Here is a 9,356-nt window from a genome sequence, read left to right as displayed (position 1 = left end):
TATCTCTCCTGATCGGAGGGGAAAATCTCGTCTTGCTCGACCACGTCTCGCAGCATGGTTCTGGACAAACCCGAAACCTACCGTTATAACTACCTAGTTACGGAGTAGCGTTTGGTCGGCCCAAAGCAAGTCTGTCACCATCCCGAGTACATGCGTCAGCTCAGGTCTTAGGACATAGAACATATGTTGTACTCGACTCACAGATAACATATCGCTACGTCTCATAGTTGGGTCTGTCCGACTTGGACCTTATCTCGACTTGGATCCGACTACGTCGAATCCGACTAGATCCTTCCAAGTCCATATTATCCGGTTAGCATCCAATGCTCCATGGCTAGTGAGACCAAGCCATCGACCGTGTTATATTCTAGCCTAGTTGGCTGCGCGTCCACACAGCCCTTTTGACTATGGACCTTTTAGGACAGTCATCATGCAATGCATAGTCCCACAAACAAGTCACGTACTTGCTGATACACATCATTGATAATGTCCAAGGACTATCTTTATTCATAAACACATAGGAAATATCATCATACATGATTGCCTCTAGGGCATATCTCCAACACTCAAAAGGGTGCGCTGATCACGAGCTCAATCGAGGGTGCCTCACGATGGTCATGGGAGCCGAAGCTCTGGAGCGACAGGGCTTTGGTGAGGTGTGCCGTGACCGGGTCAGCCCAGCGCACGCACACACCTGCCTAGCCCCAGCGCGAGGCGTGTGAGGGGGAGCGCCGGGCAACTACCGTCCTCGCTGGCGCAAAGCAAGAACGGAGCAAAGAAACAGAGAGAAGAAGGGACTCAACCAAGAAAATCGAGAAACGCCAGAACTTCAAATTCCATTAAAAAGGTTGCAAGCCAACTACGGAAAGCAAATGAACGGCTGCATTTGGCACCTAGTCTAGTCTTCTCACCAGCGCGGAGCTAAGTGCTGCCATTAGGACGTTGGAGGGAGCCCCCGAGGCCCGAGGGCGGCACTTCGGAGACTCCGGGTCGTGTACAACCCCATTCATTTTTATGTGAGAGTGTCACGAGCGGAGACCTTCACAGGCGCTGGGCCTTGCTTCATGGGTAGAACTTCTGGAGATGCTGGATGTTCCAGGCGTTCTGGATGGGGATCCCGTCCTGCGTCTCCAGGCGTGCGGCGCCAGGCCTAGAGACGCGGGCTATCCTAAACGGGCCCTCCCACAAGGGTGAGAGCTTATGCAACCCTTCCCTGGAGAGCACCCGCCTCAGGACGAGATCATCCACCTCGATCGTCCTAGGGCGGACGCTGCGGCAGTGATACCGTCGCATCGCCTGTTGGTATCTTGCTGCCCGGAGCGAGGCCTGGCGGCAGTGTTCCTCCCCCAGCACGAGGTCCATCCCCTGCATGGAATCCTGACATGCCTCGTCGAACGCCAGGACCCAGGTGGGGCGCTGCCTAAGCTCGTGAGGGAGAGCCGCTTCAGATCCGTAGACAAGGAAGAACGAGGTCTCGCCTGTTGGCTTCGGATCCACAACATGGACTGGAGCTCGTCGTGCTAGCCCCTACCGCAAGCCTCGAGCTTCTTCTTGAAGGTCCTGGTCTTGAGGCCTCTCAAGACCTCTGCATTGGCGCGCTCGGCTTGGCCATTGCTCCTAGGGTGCGCCACTTAGGCATAGCATATCTGTGTTCCAAGGTTAGCACAATACGTCTTGAAAAGATTGCTAGTGAACTGCGAGCCGTTGTAGGTGATGATGCGGTTAGGAACCCCAAACCAACTCACGAGGCCCTTGATGAACTTGATTGCAGAGCCTGTGGGGATGGTGCGGACAACTTCCACCTCCGCCCATTTGCTGAACTTGTCGATGGCGACGTAGAGGTAGTGATAACCCCCAGGCACTCGAGGGAATGGACCCAAGATATCCAGCCTCCAGCCAGCGAACGACCACGAGAGTGAGATAGTCTAGAGGCCCTGAGCAGGCTGGTGAATTTGCTCGGCATGGAATTGGAGGGCCTCGCAGGATCTCACCAGCTCGGTTGTGTCGGTAAGTGTCGTGGGCCAGTAGAACCCGCTGCAGAATGCCTTGCCCACCAGGGTCCGCGACGATGAGTGATGCCCGCAATCTCCTCCATGTATGTAAACTAGCAGCTCGCACCCCTGTTTCCTGGAGATGCATCGCAAGGAAATATCATTTGGTCGCTTTCTGTATAACTCACCATCCTGGATGCAGTACGCCATAGCCTGCCGGGCCACACGCTCTACATCTTCCTCCTTCTCCGTGGTGTTCCTTGCCCGAGGTATGCCTTGAACTCTTCGGTCCAACATCCTTCCTATGGCTCGAGCACGAGGAGCAGACGCGCTCCTGAGGTCGGACCACAGGCAGGGGCTCCTGAGGCTGGTGGCGGGGGAAGCTCCTCTCGAGGCGGTGTTGGCTCCGCGGCCGGAGGGGCAACAAAAGGCTTGAAGAGTCGCTCCTCGAAGACGCCTGGCTCCTAAGGCTGACGCTTGGATGCCCTCTTGGCGATGTCGTCGGCTTCCTTTTTTGTGCCGCGGGGTACATGCTGCAATTCTAGGCCCAAGAACTGCTTCTCCATCTTGCATACCTCCGCGAGGTATGACTCCATGTGCTCGTCCTTTGGCTCATACAACTTATTGGAGAAGTTAATGAGGAGCTGAGAGTCGCCCTTGATGGTGAGACGCTTCAGCCCCAAGGCTGCTGCGGCCTTGAGGCTGGTGATCAACCCCTCGTATTCCATGATGTTGTTGGAGACCTTCTCGCCTTGCTGGAAGCAGAGCTGCACGGCGTAATATAGCCTGTCTTGAGTGGGCGAGATGAGCACGGCGCCAGCCCCCACGCCCTGGCGTGCGAAAGCACCATTGAAGTACATGACCCGACCATCTGGCGCTTCACTTCCTAGTGAGAGGGATCACTTCTCGCCCGCTTCGGGTTCCGGAGCGTCGGTCCATTCTGCCACGAAGTCGGCAAGGGCAGCTCCCTTGATGACCCTGGTGTTGGAGATATGCCCCAGAGGCAATCATGTATGATGATATTTCCTATGTGTTTGTGAATAAAGATAGTCCTTGGACATTATCAATGATGTGTATCGGCAAGTACGTGACTTGTTTATGGGACTATGCATTGTATGACGACTGTCCTAAAAGGTCCCTAGTCGAAAGGGCTGTGTGGACGCGTAGCCAACTAGACTAGCATATGACACAGTTGATGGCTTGGTCTCACTAGCCATGGAGCATTGGATGCTAACCGGATAATATGGACTTGGAAGGATCTGGTCAGATTCGACGTAGTCAGATCCGAGTCGAGATAAGGTCCGAGTCGGACAGACCCAACTATGAGATGCATCGATATGTCATCTGTGAGTCTCTAGTACAACATATGTTCTATGTCCTAAGACCTGAGCTGACGCATGTACTCGGGATGGTGACAGACTTGCTTTGGGCCGAACAAACGCTACTCCGTGACTGGGTAGTTACAAAGGTAGGTTTCAGGCTTGTCCAGACCCATGCTGCGAGACATGGTGAGCAAGATGGGATTTTCCCCTCCGACCAGGAGAGATATACTCTGGGATAAGCATGGCCATGCGACAAGGATTATGAGATAATCTGGATAGTGGTCGGCATCACTGGAACGAGAAAGAGGTCAGGCTAGCACAAGGATGACAGACTCGCCTTGAGCTCGACAACATATATCGTGTGGCAAAAGGAATGGAAGTGTGATGTACAGGTTCGCTAACCAGCTTCATAGTCTGCTTGGTGTTCGGCATGCCTTGCTAGAGGCCTCTACCAACGTGCAGTTCGGAGGTGATCCAAACTGTGACCAAGCCGACTTGAACCTAAGGGGTCGCGCACTTAAGGGAAGGAACCTACGAGGTCGGATTCGAGGACACTGGTCTGATGTGATCTGAACTGTATTCGGATTGTGGCCGAGTAGACTTATGGGCTTTAGGGTCCGTGCGAGGCCCAAGTGTTGAGCCTGCGACGGACGCCTATATATAGTGGAGGTGCCACACACTCACAGGCTGATCGCTTCGGCGCTGTCACTAGGGTTTGCATGTGTTGCGAATAGACACCTCCACTCGCCGCCGGTTGTGTGATCGGACCTAGCAGTCCGCCGCATGATGTTCCTCCTGCACGCGCGGATACCCTTAGAGGCGGTGCACTTGCGCTGCTCCAGCGAACCTGTACATGGGAACCGACCACCGGTTGTACGAGGGAGATCAGACGTGGAGGAGACGATCCCCGCGGACGCGCTGCCCCAACTCTTCTTCCGCTGCACGGCACTGCGCGTCTAGTGGTAACGAACTGTGTTCCATCTCCCGTAGCATGTTCTTGGTTGTTCTGCACGTAGGAAATTTTAATTTGCAGTCGACGCACCCTACCGTAGATCCCAACACCTGGTTGTGCTAAACTCCAGCTGAAACTCCTGCAGCTCTATGTTCCACTCGGAAACTCTTCCCGCATCGTTGGGACTCTGGAGCACCCTCTCCAATGGGTAGGCTGAGACGACCCTAATTGGGTGGCCTTGGAAATAATGACGTAACTTTTGTGAGGCCACTAGGAGCATGAGTAGGAGCTTCTATGGCATGGGGTATCGTGCCCTTGCATCCCGTAGCACCGTGCGGACGAAGTACACCGGGTGCTCGACGAGGGCGGGAGCGTCGACGAAACCCGAAGTCTCCGGAGGTTGGGATGCCTGCTGAGATGGAGGGACCTTAGGAGTTTGGTCACCCATTGGGGCCTCCACTGGCCCAGGACCGCCGTCTTGTTGGGCCTGATCATCCGCTGGCATCGTTACGGCTCTAGTGGTGCCGTCTTGGTGCCGCCTCGCCCTTGCTGAAGGTGCGACATTGCGCGGTGGGCTCTTGACCTAGCACTCCTCCCGGACAGCCACCAGTGCCGCGCTGGCGGAGTGAGGCATGGCAGCCAGATAGAGCACCAGAGGCTCGAGGGGACGAGGTGCTACCATCACCAGTGGGCTGGCCAGGTACCTCTTGAGGTCTTGAAATGCCAGGTCGGCCTCCGGGGTCCACTCGAACGGGCCCTTCTTCTTCATCAGCTTGAAGAACGGCAGGGCGCGCTCCCCGAGCATAGAGATGAAGCGCCCCAGTGAGGTCACGCACCCCACAAGCTTTTGCATTTCCTTGAGGGTTTGCGGCGGGCTCATGTCTTCTATTGCCTTGACCCTCTCTGGATTCGCCTCAATCCCCCTGTGTGATACGAGGAAACCCAACAGCTTGCCGGAAGGGGCACCAAACATGCACTTCTCCGGATTGAGCCGCAGGTCCACCTGGCGCAGGCTGGCGAAAGTCTCCTCCAAGTCTTGAATGAGTGTCCTCGCCTCCCGAGATTTTACCATGATGTCGTCGACGTAGGACTCAGCGTTCCTCCCAAACTGCTGGCCCAGGGCGATGTGCATCAGGCACTGAAAAGTCGCCCCAGCGTTGAGCAGTCCGAACGGCATGCATGTGTAGCAGTATACCCCACACGGGGTCAGGAAGGCCGTCTTCTCCACGTCCTCCACTGCCATCTTGATCTGGTGATAACCCGAGAAAGCATCTAGAAAACACAGCAGGTCACACTCGGTGATGGAGTCGACGATCTGGTCGATGCGCGGAAGCAGGAACGGGTCTTGAGGGCAGGCTTTGCTGAGGTTGGTGAAGTCGACGCACATACATTCCTTCCTGCCTTTCTTGGGCACAACGACGGGGTTCGCCACCCACTCTGGGTACCGGACCCTGCGGATGACACCCGCATCTTGTAGCGTGCGGGTTTCCTGGATGATGAAGGACTGCTTCTATATGGACTGTCGTCGCGTCTTCTGCTTCACACAACGCACATTGGGGCACACCCTTAAGTGATGCTCGATTACCCTCCTCGGGACCCCACCAGCTGCTTGGGCTCCTAGGAGAATACCTCCTTGTTCGCACATAGGAACTTCACCAGTGCCTCTTCTTGGTCAGGGTCGAGGTTGGCGCCTATGGTGAAAGTGGCTCCCAAGGCCACGTCCCCCTCGACCGACACTTGCTTGGTTTCAGCCCGATCTTGAGTAAACATCTGCTTCTTTTTTGCTGGCGCGGCCCCCTTAGCCCCTGGGGTGGCTCCGTCGGCCGGGCACGCTACCGCGGCGGCCTTGAAGGCAAGCTTGAGAGCCGTCGTGGCTTCCTTGTTGTCCCCGGCCACGGTGAGAACGCCGCTGCTCCCCGACATCTTCATGAGGTTGTAGGCTGGATGGGTCATTGCCATGAACTGAGCTAGGGCAGGGCACCCGAGGATGGCGTTGTACGGGAGGCTGATGCGGGCGATGTAGAAGTCGACCAGCTCGGTGCGGTAGTTGTTGCAGGTATCGAAGGTGACCGGGAGGCGTATTTGCCCCAGGGGGCTGGTGGAACCGATGCCGACTCCGGAGAAAGGCTTGCTGAGCCAGAGCCAGCCGTATGGTACGTGAAGCAAATCAAAAGCTTCCACGGAGAGCACATTGAGGCTAGCTCCGCCGTCGATGAGGGTCTTGGTCACAGCCACGTTGCAGATGGTGGGTGTGCAGAGCATTGGGAGAGCGCCCGCGCCTGTGGTGATTGCTGGGTGGTCCTCCGAGCTGAAGGTGAGGTCGGCCTGGGGTGCCGCACATCCTGAGGGAGCCCCTTGCTGCACACGTGCAACGCCCATCTGGCGGACGAACTGCTTGGTGTGGCGATCCGAGGGTGGCGCCCGCGAACCACCAAGGAGGGCTGCCACGGCAGGGGGCGCTTGTGCCGTGAAGCGCGCGGCGAAGAGACCGCACAGCTCCTCCCATGAGGCTACTGAGGATCCTGGCAGACTGACCTGCCAGGCGCGCGGCACGCCGACCAGGGCCATGGGGAAGCAGTTGGCCATGACCTGGTCGTCGCCTCCGGCTTCGAGAACGGCCTCCTCGTACGCCTACAGGAAGGCCGCTGGATCTGCCGTGCTGTCATAGCAAGGCGACATCTTTGGCTTGAACTTGCGCGGCCACCACACTTGCCGCAAAGCGAGGGTGAAGTCCCGGATGCCCACGACGCATCCGCAGGTGCCCGCCGGCCCAATCGGAGGAGTGGCGTTTGCCATGGGAGCAGGACGAAGCAAGCGGAGAGGCGAAGGTTTGGCGCACCCCTACCTGGCACGCCAAATGTCGGATTCGTGGGTTTCCGCTAACCCTTGAGGTTCGAACACTGGGGTGTGCATGAAGTATTCCTCCTCTCTAGCTCGCTCGCTCGTCAATCCCACGGCCTAGCTCTACGAACCCAAGGAACACGGGACACAGAGGTTTATACTGGTTCAGGCCACCGTTGTGGTGTAATACCCTACTCCAGTGTGGTGGTGATGGATTGCCTCCTGGGCTAGGGATGAACTAGTACAATGGATGAACTGCCTCCTGAGGAGAGGTGTTCTTGCGATGAGCTGGTGTGTGTGAGGATGGTCCGAATGATCCGTCCCTTGCGATGGTGGTGGCTAGCCCTATTTATAGAGGCCCCGGTCCTCTTCCCAAATGTTAGGCGGGAAGGGATCCAACAACGGCAGGTTTGAAGGGGGACAACTAGTACAAGCTATCCTGACAAAAGGTGGTCTTCACCTGCCAAAGACTCTGGTGGTGACGCTGCTATGGGCTCCGCGGTGACCTCCGTCCTGCCTTCCCGCTGGCCTTGGTCTGGTTGCACCGATAAGGAAACCTTTGCCTGATGCCTCGGGAATCCTCGCCTATGTCTGCCTCTTTCGCACCAAAGAGGAAACTGGTACACTGCGCCCGCTGGCACCCGCCTGGCCTTGGTTGTCATGGCTCACATCACGTGAACCTCGCGAGGTGCCCCTTGCATAGATATCTCCGCTCCTCGGGAGCTAGCCTAGTGAGGCTGCCCCCAGGGAGGTCTTGGCGTCGCCCGCCTCGTGAGGCATGGACCCTCACTAGGGTCTTGAGTTGTTGCCGCAGATGCTGGGCCGTACCAGGCCGCTGGTGGAGCCATGCCATGGGCTGCAGGCAGGCAAGTCTGGGTAGCCCCGTTCCCAGGACGCCGACAGGCGCCCTGTTGCCTTGTGGGCCCTCCTGGTTACGCCTGACCTAATTCCACCTCTATAAATTCTCTAAAGTTGGGAAACCAACAGAGATCCACCCAAAACACCTTTTTCATCGCCGCAAGTTTCTGTTCTTCTGTGATCCCATCTGGAGGCCTTTTTCGGTACTCTGTCGGTATCGATCATGGAGGGCTTCTTTATCATCCTTGCCGCCCTCCGATGATGCGTGAGTAATGGAGGGCTTATACACCATAGACCCACGGATCCACAGGCAGTACCTAGATGGCTTCTTCTCTCTCTTTGATCTTCAATATAATGTTCTCCTCGATGTTCTTGGAGTTCTATCTGATGTAATCTTATTTTGCGGTGTGTTTGTTGGGATTCGATGAATATTGGGTTTATGATATGAATATTTATGATAAGTAATGGAGTATTTTCTGAACTTTATTATGCATGATTGTTATAGCATTGTATTTCTCTTCGTTCTATCCGTTTGGTTTGCCCAAATAGATTGATTTATCTTTAGTGGGATAGGTGCTTTATAATGGGTTCAATCTTAAGGTGCTCTATATCCCAGTGACAGTAGGGGACAAGACACATATTTGTATTGTGGCCATTAGGGGTAAAATGACTGGGTTTATTTGTATTGATTGGGTTTACTTTGTTTACATCATGTCATCTTGCTTAAGGTGTTACTATGATTTCATGAACTTAATACCCTAGATGCATGCTAGATACCAGTCGATGGGTGGAGTAATAGTAGTGGATGCAGGTAGGAGTGGATCTACTTGTCTCGGGTGTGATGCCTGTATACATGATCATTGCCTTGAAAATTGTCACAACTATGCACTTGTCTATCAATTGCCCAACAGTAATTTGTTCAGCCACCATATGTTATGTGCTCGAGAGAGAAGCCTCTAATGAAAACTATGGCCCCTAGTCTACTTTTATCATATATATAAAATCCCAAAATATTCTTGTTGCAATTTTTGATCTTTTATTTTGTTTTGCAATTTATCTATCTACCTATACAAGATTTGTTCCTTGCAAGTAACGAGTTCAAGGGGATTGAAAACCCTCTTGCCCATGTTGGGTGCAAGTATTTGCTTTTGTGTGTGCAGGTGTTCTTCACGAGGCTTTGTGAGATTCTCCTACTGAATTGATACCCTGGTTCTCACTGAGGGAAATACTTATGTCTACTATGCTGCATCTCCTCTCCACTTCGGGGAAAATCCCAACGCAGATCACGGGTAGCAGGGTACTTCAATGGTCGCGATGATGATACGACAACATGCTTTACCGGCATGGCGATGCAGCATAGTGCTTCGACAACTGCGGTGATGCTACGACAGA

Source organism: Triticum aestivum, chromosome 7A (assembly GCF_018294505.1).
Source record: "Triticum aestivum cultivar Chinese Spring chromosome 7A, IWGSC CS RefSeq v2.1, whole genome shotgun sequence".
In the NCBI taxonomy this organism is placed as follows: domain Eukaryota; kingdom Viridiplantae; phylum Streptophyta; class Magnoliopsida; order Poales; family Poaceae; genus Triticum; species Triticum aestivum.
This window is presented reverse-complemented; position numbering follows the sequence as displayed.